This window comes from Vigna umbellata, chromosome 9 (genome assembly GCF_029865625.1).
Source record: "Vigna umbellata cultivar VRB3 chromosome 9, Vumbellata_1.0, whole genome shotgun sequence".
Taxonomy (NCBI): Eukaryota; Viridiplantae; Streptophyta; class Magnoliopsida; order Fabales; family Fabaceae; genus Vigna; species Vigna umbellata.
The window spans coordinates 13821371-13838662 of NC_142173.1; the positions used below are offsets into that span (position 1 = coordinate 13821371).

At 31.6% G+C, this 17292-nt stretch overlaps 2 pseudogenes; one reads left to right on the forward strand and one right to left on the reverse strand.

Moving 5' to 3' along the window:
• Positions 1 to 3149: 3149 nt before the first annotated feature.
• LOC148192651 (cytochrome b561 and DOMON domain-containing protein At5g47530 pseudogene) lies at positions 3150 to 6683 on the reverse strand (annotated as a pseudogene).
• A 1191-nt stretch (positions 6684 to 7874) lies between these two features.
• LOC148192652 (cytochrome b561 and DOMON domain-containing protein At5g47530 pseudogene) lies at positions 7875 to 9711 on the forward strand (annotated as a pseudogene).
• Positions 9712 to 17292: the final 7581 nt, after the last annotated feature.

Genomic DNA, 17292 nt, shown 5'->3' on the forward strand with positions numbered 1-17292 from the left:
TAAATTTCGACCGACGATCACACGATTTTGATCGCCTCAACTAGACGACCATCGTGTCATCAATGATGCCTTCATCGGAGTTCCTACGTGCTTTCAACGCCTTTTGAAGTTGTGGTTTTGCTCTATTTTCCATCGTGCCTGGAAGCACATCTCGTCTCCTTTTAGGCAACGATTCAAAGCGTCGAGGTCGCTCTTTTTCCTCTTTCAGAATCATCGTGCGTGGTCGCACGTCCCTTCTCCTCTCAAGCATCAATATTACTCTTTTTTCCTTTTTCTTGTGTCTTGATTGGAGAATCTTGAATTTTTAAGGTTTCTCTCTCTTGTTCATCCATGGCTTCTTCTATTGTTGTCTCTTTTGACCTCCCTTTTGTCACCATTGCGTTTGACCTATCCATATATGTTTTTTCTCCCGTGGTAAAGATGACTTTTGTTAGTTTATTTATGGTCATGGTGGCTCTTCAAAAATGACCTCTTTATCAATTGGATGTCAATAATGCATTCTTAACGATGATTTGCAAGAAGGGATTTACATGAAGCAACCTCCCAGATTTATTGCTCAAGGGAAGTCTTTTGGGTTGATATTTCGTTTTCTATGTCGTCTTCGCAAATCACTAACAATTTGGTATCACCCAGAAGGATATATTTTCACTAAGTCTTTACATATTATATTAGCAACAAGCTTCATAGATACTATTTGTATGCACTAACTTGAGAGGGTGTTAGATATATTATCTTTTATCTTTAGTTAGTTTGTTATTATTTTTTATTTTCATTTTGGTCTTAACCCATATTTCTTCTATTATAAGTAGAGGACCCTATGTGTGTATTCAATACAAGAGTGATTAATCTTTTTTCTTTATATTCAACATAATGTATAGTTTTGGGGAAAAACTCTCTTGTATATATATTATGTTAATATGGTTAACTTTTTTTTATAATTATGTAATTATATATATATATATATATATATATATATATATATATATATATATATATATATTATAAATTCTATGTTATTAACTGTCAAGTATGACATGCCTTTGTTTAGGATTAAATCGGATGTTACACGCGTATCACTAGAAACTTGTAGGTTTTAAAAAACTCCCAGGTAATTTTTAAATGGGTATTCAACCGGTATTTGGTCCGATTTTTTGTTAAGGATATGGTAGTAGTAGAAATTATCTATGTAGGACCTTACCTGTTGTCCTAAGAGTAGAAGGTACTATCATGGATACACGAGATGATGTCATTCACTACATCAATAAATTTTTAACTTGGTTTGGTCAGGATGACTATTTTAATTCATTAATAAAATATTAAGATAAAATAAAAGTTTTAAATCTTATGTATTCAAACGTAAAGATAATAAAATAAAAGTATGAAAAAAAAAATTAGAAGTATAAGTTCTTATCTCTGATTTTAAGATATAATGAGATTAATATATTATCTACATTCAACGAAAATATATTTTGGATAAAACAAATTTGTTTATAACTAAAAATTTTATCTATTCAATATTTATAGATTAAAAAATAAAAGTATAACATAAAAATATATTATCAAGTTAATTTCTGATAACCTTAAAATAACTATCGGTTTAAAATTTTAATTCTCTACAGTTTAATTAATTCAAATAAATTATTATTATTATTATAATATATATATATATATATATATATATATATATATATATATATATATATCCCCTAAATAACTAGTATAATATTTGTTACGACTAATATTAATTAAACACATATATAAGTTTGAATTCAGCGCCTTACATTTCAAACACTAATTATAGTTATATTCTTACCCTCAACACTCCGAATTAACTACATATATAATTTCAATTCAAGCCTTAATTTAACATGTAGAAAGTAATTAAAAGGGTTAAATATGTTTTTAGTCCCTAAACTATTGGCCTGGTTTTCGTCCCTCATTCAAAATAAGGTACAATTTGGTCCTCATTCTTTTCGAAAACGTTTGTTTTAGTCCTCGAAAACTAATACTGTTTAAAAATTTGATCCTCATTTAGCAACAAAACGAGGACTAAAACCAAAATTCCGAGGATTAAAACGAACGTTTCGAAAAGAATGAGGATTAAATTGTACCTTACTTTGAAATAGGGACGAAAACAAAAAACGACCAATAGTTTAGGGACTAAAAACATATTTAACCCTAATTAAAATTGACAGAAAAAAAAATATTCCCAATGAGAAAAAAGGGGGTAAATAGAAGGACATTATGGTAAATGAAGGAGAAAAATTCTTAAACAAATAATACATATTGGTGTGAATGTATTAACGTTGTTTTAATCTAATAACCTATGTTTTATAATTAAAGAGACTCTTCCTAATGTATGGACAGATAACCAAGTTCATAAAAAAAACAATGAGTTACATGCTTTCTTTTTTAAATAAGAGATTTTTTTAATTAGATTTAATTACTTATTTGATCCTGTTTTTGTCCAAAATTATTGAGTTATCCTTTAATTTTTGTAGTCTCAATTTGATCTTATTTTGTGAAAATTTATACAATTTAGTTATAATTTGTGAAAAATTCATGTAATTTAGTTTTTGTCATTAAATTTGTTGACACAATGGACTTTTCATTAAAAATAACACTAATATTATATATTACACCAACAAAATAGTTATTAACAGCTTCAATTTTGATGAAAAATCGTTTATCCATTTTAAAAAATTTAACAAAAAGGACCAAATGACATCAATTTTTCACAAATCAGGACCAAATTTTATCAATTTTCACAAATTGAGATCAAATATTGAGACTAAAAAAACTCTAGGATCAACATGATATATTTTTTTTTATGAAAACAAATAATACGTAATTAATGCACATGCAACCTTTAGCAAAACTAACATAAGGTGAGATATATTCAATGTTGCAAGTCATAAGATGTGATAATTTTGAAAATAATAATATAGTAAAACTTGTTTTGATTTTTATCATAAAATTTAGAAATCCAATACAACAATAAAATCCTCTAAATTTAGGTCAAACATATAAAAAAAGAAAAAGGACATTTTACAATAGAATAAAACTTTAAAACAAAAGAAAAAAAGAAGACATAAAAAGTAAAGATTGATATCTATCGATGTTTGTTGTTGACTAATGGTAGCATGCTCTTAAGACTCTGTGATCCTGTTGTTGCAAACTAAAATTCGTGTTATGACCTCCAAAGTGATAGCAATGGTAGCCAACGATATGATTATGCCTAAATAACTCTTCTTCCACATATTCTCAACATTCAAAATATCAAAACCTTTTAAAACATTCCATGTGGTCAAGCAATAGTTGTGTAACCAACTACGTAACGAAATATGTTCCAACATATTTTGTACTTGTGATCCTTCTTAGGCCCAAAAAACACAGCAATACAAATTTGTGCAGATGCAAGACACATTAGAATGATTCCAACGCATTGAAGAGGAGCATGATGAACCCCATAATGTTTTCCAATATACAAACCAGTCCCAAACCCAACAATAACGATAAAAAAGGCCAATGATTGGCATGCTCGATGTAGGTGAAACCAAGTGTCTCCTAAATCGTCAAACACCTTCAAGTGACGACCCATCATCGCTCCAATAGGAATCATTATTCCATGAACCTGTATAATTCACAAGCTCAAAACACATTTCAACTTAAAATGGATAAATATAAAAATACAAATTATTTCTTACGTTTCTCAACACAGTTTGTGAGTTCACATCTTTAGTGACTTTAGAAACCTTGTCGGATATGAAATTAATGGTTCCATAGGATCGAAGATTGGAGAGTGAGAAAGAGTGAGGCCTAAGGGTGTATGAAGCAGAAAGGCTATAAACTGAAAAACTGAGATTACCCTCTTGTAACATTGTCACATAACTGGTTTTTGGAGATATGCATGCTCTGATGGTAACATTTGATGTATGAATTGCAACGAATGCTTGTGAACCCAGCATGCCATTTAAAGTAGGATTGATGGCAAATGCAACCCAATTTGAATCCTTTGTGTTGACTTTGTTAAATGCAACATCGACTATATTTGATGAAGGATGATAATTCCAATACAATGAGGATTCAAGATCAGAAAAATCTTCACAAACTGTATAATTGATGTGTTTTGAAAACCCGTATGATTTGCATGATTGTGAGATGCTAGGGACAATGCTAGCAACTAAAAATGTTAACAACAAGAATATTGTATTTTCAACTGAACTCATAATAAAAGAAAAGAAAGTAGAGGAAAATAATCAATGTTAAAATTGAGTCTAAGTACACTAAATGACACCTATATTTATAGGTTTACATGGTTTATGAATGAAGATATTTTTATCTTATATAAAAATTTAAAATATCTTTTTAAAATAATTTTTATCTTCCTATCTTAAAAAATTGAAAATATATTCTTTTCAAAATTAGAAAAATCTTAATAACGTACTTTTTATCCCAAATATATGTTCATCAAATATAGATAAAATAATAACATTATTATGCATATCATAAAATCAGAGTTCAGCTTCTTATTTTTAGGACAACATTAAACAACAACAAAAAAATTGGGACCATTTTAAAATATTTCCAACCAAAATTAGGACCAAAATAGATACTATACCATATATATATATATATATATATATATATATATATATATATATATATATATATATGTTAAATTTTTATTTACGATATATATATATATATATATGTATATGTCAACTTTTTTTCTTAATTTTCTTATTTCTAGTTGATATGTAATTTATTTTATTTGGAGAATATTATAGTCGCTTGGATTTTTGTATAAATTTAATTAAAAACAAACTAATCTTTCAATTGAAAATTATATTTTAGTAAAAATATATTTTCTATAAATTTTAATTAAATACAAACTAGAACATATTTTAATAAAAATATTTTATTGAGTTTTTGATCTTAACTTTTTTAAATATAAAAAAAATTATCATTTTACCTTTCAAGATAAATATTCATTCAAAAAGATATTTTAAATGTTATTAATCAAACTTATAAACCTATAAAATTATTTTTATGAATTTCAAATATTTTCCTGACTAGATGTAAGACTCTAGATATTTAACTCTGCAAAACACCTGTCCAATCAGATTTAATGTAATTAAACCACTATGCCAAGCATTGAAAAACGCACCCATGCCATTACTCAGAACATTAAAAATCCACTCACACTCTCTGCCACTCATCTGCCATGTGTCATGCTGGAACCTTCTAAAAATCAGTAGTGGAAGACAGGTGTCCGCGTGTGAATGAACGTCCGTTTGACTTGGGAAAGAGAATTTAATTTTCTGAAAACACTCCTTCCCATTCTTTGCATGCATTCACCTTCTTCCTCAAAACTGATTTCTCCATTTTTCTCCACCTTCTCTCTAGAACCAGTTCACCTTCTCTCTACTGTAATTCATTCCCTTCTCCTCCGATTTCATTTCAGAACCGTAGGAACGTTCTCGGAGACGCGGACGTTATTCTGGACCGAACAGAATTAGAATCTGAGCTGGTAAGTACTCTTCTCTAGTAGTTCGTCCATTATGGTTTCATGCGAAAACAAGTTCTGGGTTCATGCATGGATTATATCTGAGTCATCTCTGATTTTGGTGTTTAGATCAAGTGAAAGTGTTTAGTAAAAATGAGGGTAGAACGCTGTTAGAGGACGCACCATACCTTGCTTTAGGAAGTTCGTATACTGATCCGGGTAAGGGAAGCTTATATATTTAAATTATACTTGTACGATTGTATGAAAGCATGTTATGGTCTATCTGTATGAAATATATGTATATGTGCTGATTTGATATGTTTGAACGAAACCTGTTGTACTGGATGAACATGATTTTTGATTTGGTTGTACTGCATGTTGATTTTGATGCGTATGAAGGATGAACGAGTAGTATATAGTTGGATTTGATGATGTGAATTAATGTTATAAAGTATGAAAATTAATGTGGATAAGAATTCATAGAGTTTAAATCGTATGAATAAATGTTAAATTTAAGATAGTGAAAATCTGGATCTGATAAATTCCCTATGATAAATTACGCACATTATCGAACGGTCTTATACTGTTCGATTTCCCTGAAAAAGACTTAGAAGAGAATTCTTTCATTTGGGAAGAGTTCGGTTTGAGAACGAGCGTTTTCATTGAATTACTATGTTTGAGCGTTCGGCTCAACATAGATTTGTCGTACGCCTTAATTAAATAATACTGAATTAAATAGCGTTCGGTCTTATACCGAACGTTCGTTCTAAATAGTGCTTGGTCTTATACCAAGTGTTCGTTCTAAATAGTGCTTGGTCTTATACCAAGCGTTCGTTCTAAATAGTGTTTGGTCTTATACCAAGCGTTCGTTCTAAATAGCGCTCGGTCTTATACCAAGCGTTCGTCCTAAAGAGCGATCGTCATATTGAATAACCACTTTGATAAAATAGCGTTCGTTCCAACATTTCAATATTCATCCTCTTACGTTCGTTCAAAACTGGCATCGGTTCTTCATATGCAAACGTCTTCAAAGAAAATTCTCTGTGTCATTGACCATCTTTGGTACATTAAATCTGGCCCAAGATCTATATTATGAAATTTTTCTAAGTATCATTATACCTTCAATAAGAGTCAGTTCATTTAACTGACCAAACAGAGAGTCGCGTTCGTCCATCCAGTATTTTATTTGGACGTTCGTCCTAATTCTTCAAAGGATTGAACGTTCGTACTTTTATACTCTTAAAGTTAAAGATGAAATTGATGATAAATCATAAGAAATTACAGTGTGAACACTATATGGAGTGATTCTATGATTATGGATTTTGGACGAGCGTTCCAAGGAGGAACGTCTCAGATATGTTAAATATTAAATTTGGTAAAGTATGACTGTGGATAAGTTAAGACTCGCTGTCCATCCTGATATTCAGTGATTACTCTTCTCACGTAGAGAGGGTAAGTCATGCGTGTGAATGGCAGGATGTCCTTAGTCCATAAGTTAACATGGGCGACGTAAGAACGGACTAACCTCGAGTGGCAGCTGATTAGGTGTATCCCGGTTACTACATCACTCGAGTGCAAGGACGCTTGTAACTACACAGATCATACAGTCCGGACGGTCGTCATATATATATATATATATATATATATATATTTATATAATGTTACATGATTGTTATATGTTAAAACTATGCGCTTGTGTGGAATGATATGTTTATTGTATGTGTTGATGTATAATTTAAATTATATAAGCTTACCCTTTTGTTTTTCCTTGTGTTGTCTACTGTCTATGTACGTTCGTCCTGTCTTGCAATGATCATCCGTGTGGATGTGAGCAGAAGGCGAGGCCACTCTGGAAGACGTTATTGAAGAAGAGAATTTGGTCGAGGTGGAAGTAAAAGCCGAGCCTTAGAACGCTCGTTATGATAGGATTGTAAATGTTAGATTTCATTTTGACGTTCGGTTAAATATTTTGTAAAACCGTTCGTTCTAGACTTTCCTTATTTCCGTTTCGTAAATGGTATTTTCTGTATATAAGCCGTTCGGCTTTGGAACCTTGATCCATTATTGTAAAGACTGCACTGTTTTACTGTTTTAATGTAATTAATTCTGATTATGGTAATTACTGTATTTTGGGATGTTACACTAGATATAGAAAATAAATAAAAAATCCACTTTTAAGATAAAAAGATAAAAAAACAAAAATCTTTTGAAAAAATATTTTGAATTGGTAGATAATATAATATATCTTTATTTATCAATCTTATAAACCTATAAATACATGTGTAACTATTGTTTATTCACCTTCAAATATCTTTGCAAAATTTGAAGTTAATTGTTTTTTTCTCAATTCTTAGTTCTTCTTCTTATGGCTTTTACTGCAAACACAGTTTTTTTGTTCACATTGCTTGTTGCCATTGTTGTTCCTACCACTTCACAATCATGCAACTTATACAGGTTTTTATACAATATATTTTATCATGGGAATAACCATTTTTCTTTTTCTATTTGTGTTGCATATATTTGGGGTGAAAAGTATAACCTTTAAATCTTAGACTCATTATTGATCTAAGTTTATTATTAGATTAGCTATTAGTATTTGATATGACATTCCTAATATAGGTATTTCATATGTTTGTCATTTGTTTGAATCTTGTCGTTTATACGCTTATATTAATTGTTTATTTATATGTATGTATATACGTGACATGTGATTATCACTTAATTGTAAAATTAGTTTAATTTAGTTAAGTTAAAGTATTAATTGTTTATTTATAGTTGTCATTATTGTCCTTACCACTTCACATTGATGTAATTTATATTGGGTTTGAAAAAAATCATTTATTACGTGAATCAATTTTTTTTTTTCTATTACTGTTATTTTTGCTTATATTTAGTTGAAAAGTATGTTTTTAAAATGTATAACTACATCTTTTATAAATTATGAATTTAAATCATACAAAATTTGAATTCACTCTCATTCAAAACATAATATTTTTCTTGTTATTTTTAGTTGCTATCATTGTCCTAACATCTCATAATCATGCAATTCATACAGGTTTTCAAAGAACATCAACTATGCAGCTTGTGAGGATCTTCCTGTTCTTGAATCCTTGTTACATTGGAATTATCATCCTGCGTCAGGTGTAGTCAATGTTGCATTCAACAAGGCCAATGCAAAGAATTCAACTTGAGTTGCATGGGCCATCAATCCTACCTCAAAGGGCATGTTGGGTTCACAATCATTCATCGCAGTTCATAAATCAAATGGCACCATCAGAGCATACACATCTCCAATAACCAGTTATGCGACAATGCTACAAGAGGGTAATCTTAGTTTTTCAGTTTATAGCCTTTCTACTTCATACTAAAATGGCTGCATCATCATCTTTGCAAGTTTTCAACTTCCATCCAACAAGACTATGGTGAACCATGCATGGCAAGAGGGTGTGGTTTCTGACGATGGCACCCTCAGACCTTATTCTTTCTCATCCTATAATCTTCAATCCTGTGGACCATTGATTTCATATTCAGCAAGGTTTCTAAAGCCACTAAAGATGTGAACTCATGAACCATGTTGAGAAACGTAAGAAATAATTTGTATTTTCATATTTACCTATTTTAAGTTGGAGTATTTTTTGAGCTTGTGAATTATGCAGGTTCGTGGAATTTTGAATACTGTGAGTTGGGGAATAATGATGTCAATTAGAGTGATGGTGGGTCGTTACTTGAAGGTGTTTGATGGTTTGGAAGGCACTTGGTTTCACTTGCATCGAGCATGCCAATCACTGGCCTTCTTGGTCGCCATTGTTGGGTTTGGGAGTGGTCTATATATTGGAAATCACTACGGGGTTCATCATGCTCTTCATTGATGCATTGGAATCACTCTAATGTGTCTTTTGTTTGCACAAGTTTGTGTTGCTGTGTTTTATAGGCCCAAGAAAGATCACTAGTACAAAATATTTTGGAACATTTTTCATTACATAGTTGGTTACGCAACTATTGCCTTGGTCATATGGAATGTGTTAAAAGGTTTTGACATTTTGAATGCTCACAATGGGTGGAAGAAGAAGTATTTGGGCTTAGTCATATCTCTGACTATCATTACTGTCATTTTGGAGGTCATAACATGGATTTGGGTTTGCAACAGGAAGAGGACCAAGAACTCTCAAAACCACACCACTATTGGTCAACAACAAACATAGATTATATCATTATTTACTTTTCATGTCTTATCTTTTTTCTTACTGTTAAAAGCTTCATTATACTTTAAAATACCCCCTGAGCTTACCAATAGTGTAGCTATATATATTCATGTTAGTTAAATCTTTAGATCCAGATATGGTTATTACCTTTGGCTGCCAACTCCTGTTAAGACTCTTTAAAATCTTGATGTTGATTTCCTCCTTTTCAAAAACTTTGTCGAGAGCCATCAAGTGATTGACAATGTGAGTAAACCTCTTCTACACATCATATATGGTATCTCTAGCCTTCATTACGAACATCTCGTACTCTTTTACCAAGGAGTTCTTTCTCGCTCTCTTTACCTCATTTGTGTCTTCATGTGTAACTTCAAGTACTTCCCACCTCTCTCTGGCACTCTTGCATTGTGAAACCTTGAAAAACTCATCCATAGTAAGAGTAGAGGCAATAACATTTCTTGCTTTAACATCATACTGTGCTCTTCTGTTTTCCTCTTGACTCCACTCAGAAAAGTTTTTCAAAACAGGTTTTCCATTAATTAATTGAGTGGATTCAAAGGGACCATTCAAAAAAACATCCTACATACCTTTGTCTACTGACTCAAGAAAGATTTGCATTATAATTTTTCAAAAAGCATAGTTTTCGCAAGCAAATAGAGGTGGTCTATTTGTGGATGCACCTTCACCGAAGGTTTGAGAAACAAAAGTCATTTCATGATAAACTAATCGATTATACAAAAAGCGTAATCAATTTTTTTTTCAAATAACTTTTGAAAACCAGCTCTGGTGTCAATTGTTAGAATTAACGAGGCTTGTTTCTCAACACCAAGAGGGAGGGTGAATTGGTGTTTTATAAAAACTTGCACTTTTCAAATCTTTTTTGCAAAATATAATGTTCTTGAAAACTTTCTTGTGCGATAAGCAAATATGTGTTTAACGAAACAGTAAATGCAAATGTAAAGAGATAGAGAGAAAATCAAACATAGTTTTTATCCTAGTTCGGCCTCAATGTCTACATCCATTGACCCTTCCAATCAACCACAAATTGAAGGATATTTCACTATAATGATTGAAGAATTACACCAAAGGTTTTACTGTGAATACACCCTCCTAAAACTAAACACATTTCACACTCAACAATCAAAAATAGAAACAACAACACCTGCAAACACAACACCCCACGGTCTTGTTGCAGAAAACCCTTTGAGAATCCCCTCTCAAAGTCAAGAGCGAACCACTCTTCTTCCTAACGCGCACGTCTAGGGAAACAGTAAGTCAAAGATTGCAATTCTTCTCTCCTAATTAATACAGATGCACCTTCAGTCGTGCTAATGCGGTTAGTCAATGTAATCCACAAAATGCTTCACAAGAATTCTTCAAGATTCTCCAAACCCTTTGCGTTCTTGATTCTTGGAGCGTATTGAGTAATCTGTAAACTTTCGAATATCAAAACAGTCAAGTATGAAAATGTTGATTAATCAAAAGTCACAGAAATTCAAACAATGAGTCAATATATAGTTTTCATCATTTTTGACGCAAAATAATCGATTATGTTAGTAGTGCAATCTGTTACATAAAATTTGTTGTAACAATATTACAACTTCTCCCCGACGTCTTATTGGGTAACGTTAATGGGACGTCGGGCTCCACAGATAGACGTCTATACGTCGCACTATGTAACTCAGATGTCTATATAGACGTGAGAAAGTACAAATCAGTGTCTATATAGACATCTGACTATGTGGTAGCTGACGTTTAAGACCCCTGGAATGAATTTAGTCACTTTAATATATTAGACGTCTGTGTGTGCACTGACAGACATTAATAGACGTCTGATAGTGCACTAACAAACATCTACTGGGTGTTTTTTTAAATTAATTTATTTTTATAATAAAACCACACCTTAGAAACATAAAATTGTTCCAGAACAACATAATAAATTATATAATCTGCGTTTCAAGGGAACAAAGTACTAAAAAACAATCCAAAACCTAAACTATCAAAACTTAAAGTTAAACTAAATGTAAATGTTCAACAACAATAAAAAATCTTCCTAGGTACATCTTTGGAGAAGATAAGTTGCCCACTCTTGTCTTATCTTCTTAATTGCGTCCTCTAGATAGGAAATGTACTCTTAAAGCATTGCAAAATGAAAAAAGATTCATTAAGTTTTCATATGTTCAAAGATGAATTTTATTTTAATTGTATTGAAGGTAAAAATCATTATCTCAATCCAGTTATCTATAATGGCAGCTCGAATAATGGTCTTAATCCAAGACATCACATAGTAGCTACATTCCCACGAATCTAGCTGCTTGTTATACTAAAATGACAAACTAAATAGTCAAGCATTTAGATCATTCAATAACATAGAAAATCTAGAAATATAACTATAAATGACTTACAACCTTTGGATACAAGATTTGAACTAACTGACCTCGGGCTTTACCCATAACTCTATTTACATTGAAAACACAAGGTTATATTAATATAACTATATTTCATAAAAATTGAAGGTCAACATGAATTTGAAATATAAAAAGAGAAACACTTACCCTTGAAGCATTTTTCCAAGTCAGCTTTCATCTTCCGGTGCAGCAAACAGAATGTTTCTTGAACATCTGAATCGAACACTTCGACCCCTTCTTCCCACAACATTTTCAAATCATCAATTAAAGATTTCAAGTAGACATCAATGTCATTTCCAGGTTGTCTAGGACCCAATATCATCATGGACAACATCACATATTTTCTCTTCATGCACAACAAAAGAGAAAGATTGTATATCATCAACATAACTGGCCATGAACTGTGTTTGCTACTTAAGTTCCCATAAGGATTCATACCATCAGTTGTAAGGGCGTCTTAAGTTTCTTGGATCTGCACCAAAATCTGGAAATGTTTCATTGACTTTTTCCATTGTGGCAAATCAGTTGGGTGTTGAAGAAGATTATTACACTTTCTTCCGACAACGTGCCATTTAAGGTTCTTTGCATCTTCTTTAATAGAAAACATATGTTTGAACATAGGTATTATAGGCAAATACCACATCACCTTAGCAGGTGCACCATCATTATCTTCATCATTAGTGTTTGTTTTTAAACCGTGATAAACCAAATGTTGGACAATACTTTAGTGAAGCAAAATCCTTTATGTACAAAACACAATCAGTTAGGATAAACATGTATCTTTTGATATTCAAGAACCATTGGACATAAAATTTTCTTTGCCTTGTAATTACGAATAGGTAGAGTATTATTTTCTTGAATCATCTCCTTCAACAACTTCAACAACTCAGTGAAACTTTTGTTGGTCCATCTATTCCTTGCTTTTAAGCTGAACAACTTCAAAGTTGTAGATAAACGTGTAAAGTTCGAGCATCCTGGGTATAGCAGTTGCTCTGAATCATTTATAAGCGAATCATACAAATTAGCTCTTCCAAAATTCTCTTTACTAACATCACGTATCATGTCCTCTAAATTATCACTCAATCATTCTTCATCATAATCAGTTCCTCGTCACGTGGTAAGCTGGTCTAGTACTTCTCCATGCCAAATCCAAACGGTATAAGTTCTCCTTATGTCGAACATGAATATGTGGTCACGCATATTGCCTAAGTCTTAGAGTATTTAATTAAGACAACAAACACAAGGACAAAAATATGTCCCGTTCACAAACTTTGCATTTTTTTCAACATATTGCAAGAACTCTAAAACACCCTTTTCATATTCTTCATTGATGCAACGTTCACTCATCCAGCTTCGATCCATACTATGTTCATAACATATTTCATCAGTCTCAATTTTTGAACTCTCACAAGGTTAGGCCCTACCCATTCAGAAAAATTATTTTTCATAATTTTCTAAGACACATGCAAAGAAGTCTAACATGATAAATTTGATAAGATTTCGGCAGCATTTCGTATTGGTCTCCGGAATACACGAAAGGAGAGTGGTCAGGGATGACCACAATCAAATATGCATCCAGAGAAGAAACACAAATAATATCAACCAAAATTTTATCAATCATTATCCGTAAACTCCAACTTACATGTTATAACAAATTATGAAAAATCATTTTCCCTAAACTATCCAATCGGAATATTCAAAATTTAACACAAACTATTAAAAGATTAATCGTTTAGTGTTAAATTTCAAACGAGAGCTAAGTTTCACTCAATGATTTCGTACTTATAATATAACATGTTAATCATAATAACACAACAAAATTTATCACATGTTTTAACTAACAACACAATCACATGCATACCCAAAAGCCAACAACATGCATATCCGAAAGCCAATAACATGCAAATCCAAAAAGCCAATAACATGCGTACCCAAAAACCAATAACATTGCATATATCCAAAATCCAATAACCTGCAAATCCAAAAGCCAATAACATGAATATCCAAAAGCCAATAACATGCATATCAAAAAGCCAATAACATGCAATTCTAAAAGCCAATAACATGCATAGACAAAAACTTTTAAACAAGAACACTAACCTTCTTAATAGATTAAAAACGTAGTGGAGGGAAATGGAGGAGTGCAAAACGTAAGAAATCGCCGCCCCAAGAACGCTGCCAAAGTACATGAGCAAAACTGCACCAAGACTCAACGAAAACGCATTTTAATCGGTTCAAGTGAAAGATAATTCATCAAAGAGTAATGCAATCAGAATAAAATTAGTTTTAAACGGTGCAAAAGTGAGAAAACAAACCTTAAAATCGTAGCCCATGGAGAGAAAACGCGAGAAAGATGATGAACAATGAGTGCATGTAATTGCTGCCTCGTGCGCGGGTTTGGTAATAGTAGACCATTAGACGTCGGCGCCCCCTAGCCGACGTCTAAATGGCTTTACATGTCTACTCCCCTGACTAGCCGACGTTTGAAGGATTTAAAAATTAATTTAGGTGCATACTTTGGACGTTTGGGATGGGAGTGGCTGACGTCTAAGCCCTATTTAGACGTCAGTGCTGAGTAGCAAACACCTATAGGCAATGCAAAGGTCACTTTTCGTAGGCCATTTGGCGTCGGGGGAAGGGGGGCGACGTTTAAACAGTCTATAGACGTTAAAGAGGCGGGATCAGACGTCTAAATGGCATCAAAAAGTGACTTTTTGGATTCTGGGCCGATCAATATGGCATCTGATATGGGGGCCGGCGTCTAAATAGGCTATATACGTCATCTCCCCGACACCCCGACATCTATAAGGAATAAAAAATTATTGTTTTCTTTTTCGTATAGTTTTGGAGTCCATTTAGGGGGGCCAACGTATATGAGTATTTAGACGTCCGTGACCCCCCTAGCCGACGTCTAAGTAGTTATTTTATTTACGAATATGTGACTAGTCATTTTTTACATTGGATATTCGGGGGTCGAACATCTAAAGGGTGACGTTAAAGGCATTTTTTGCACTAGTGTAAGAGGCTTATCAAATTAAATTAAGGAACTTTAGAGTTATACAAAATTGCATCAACAGAGATATTTGATCTACCACTAAAATTTTATTGAAAATTTGTACTCCTTAAGCCATAAGGCTTTAAACTCTGGTACTCTAGCATTTTGTGTGTTAGTTGATTAGGATTTTACTTCTGTTACAAGTATTTTAATTCAGAACATATTTTATGTTTAGCATTTTAAATATGACATTGGAAAATTCTACTGTTTGATGATTGTTAATTCTTATCTCTAGAATCAGTATAAGCTTTAGAATTTTGTGTAAGCTAGTATTGTGCTTATTTAAGGTCATTAGAAGTCTAAGTATGTTATTATTATCTCAGAAAGTCATCAAATTGCTTCTCTTTAGTACATTGATATGATAATAAGTGGTATTGATTCCATGTTCATTACCATTAAATATTTTGGAGTTATTATTTCACATAATCTTGTATGTTTAACTTTTGAACTCTGAAATTGAGAATTTTACTGGTATAATATGACATCTAGAAGATGATTTTGCATGTTTATAATGATTAACTGGTATTTGATTACCCATTGTTGCATACATCTAATTGATTAAAATAAGTATAATCGATTAGCTAGTCATTTATTTATTATGGTTATATGATTAGTTGAGTGAAACGGTTTCTGTAATGTATAAAATTCATTGAAATAGTATATTAGAAATATGTTTTTGAATTCATTGTATATTATATCACTTCTCGAGTTTTGAATTCATACTGACTAGATAGAACAAAGATTTTGAAAGTGTAACTCTAATGTATAGGTCTGATGTTAGAGTAATTGGTTATAATTACTAGAACACTGGTACATAATGATTAGTAACATCATTATACTAGTTTTACCTTGAACTTGGAATATTATATTTGTCATTAGTACTTAAATTAACAACTCTGCACTTTGATATTTGTACAAAATCTAGTCACTAAGAGTATAATTGATTTTAATGACGTTTCATAAGTGGGAAATGTATGGATTATCTCAAAATTGTGTCAGTTGATCATTAAAATGATATTTCTTATTTTTTGGTGTATCTAGGACATCTAGTTGCACATATATTGAACACACAATTGGTTACATTAGATTAATCCATATATCTATTTTGAGCATATTGTACATTATATGCTTTATCAATTTTGAAATCACATTTGAACTTCATTGTGCCTGGAGATATTCTTATACTACTCATATGCTTATACCAAAACTTTAATTCTACTGCATAATAACTAGTAATTTTGTCATACTACTTTGTGCTTGCATTTAAAAATCATATATGATTTAAGTACTGCAAACTGCACTTGGAATGCTTATGCCTTATATTATTGGATATTAAGTAGCTTATACTATTGCAATTTATTCTCTACTTCAAGCAATTATGCACATTGCCATATCTAAAATTCCATTTCATCACTTGATCACAAAACTGATATTCATTAGTACTTGAAAAATTTAGAACATATAGTTAAAAAGTTGGTCATAAGTGATTGAATAATCATTGCTTGTATATATGTTTGATTGGTACCTCTATGAAAATTCTTAGTGCATTTATTTTTTTTATAGGGGAGCATCATATGTCAAAACTGGTTTTAAATTACTTGATGCATTTCTTGTTGAATCCATACTTATTTGTTTTCCCTTTTTTGTTACTACCCAAAAGGGGAGAAGTGATGGAAGAAATTGGTCATCATAAAAAAAGGGACATATTGTTGATAGGAGGAGCATTTCCTAAATATATTGGATTTTGATGATGAATTGTTAATAATGTATAGAAATGGTCTTAATCATCCTTGCACAACATAATTAGTAAACAAATGTCTAAATCTATAACCATGTTTGTGCTAGATGTATTAAACATGAAAGGATGAATGAAATAGGCCTAAACAGATCAAGAATACATTTTTCTGGTAGTATTAATCGATTACATAAGTAATCTAATCCATTAAATTAAGCCAGAACACGTAGAATGAAAAAATAGGTCAAAACTATCTGTTATAATCGACCATATAAGTTGCATAATCGATTAAAATAGAGAGAAAGGAATAATTTGTTATACAGATAACATAATCTGTTAGAAAAGGAAAATGGAAGTGAAACTAGGCATAATGTTAAAATAGTCGA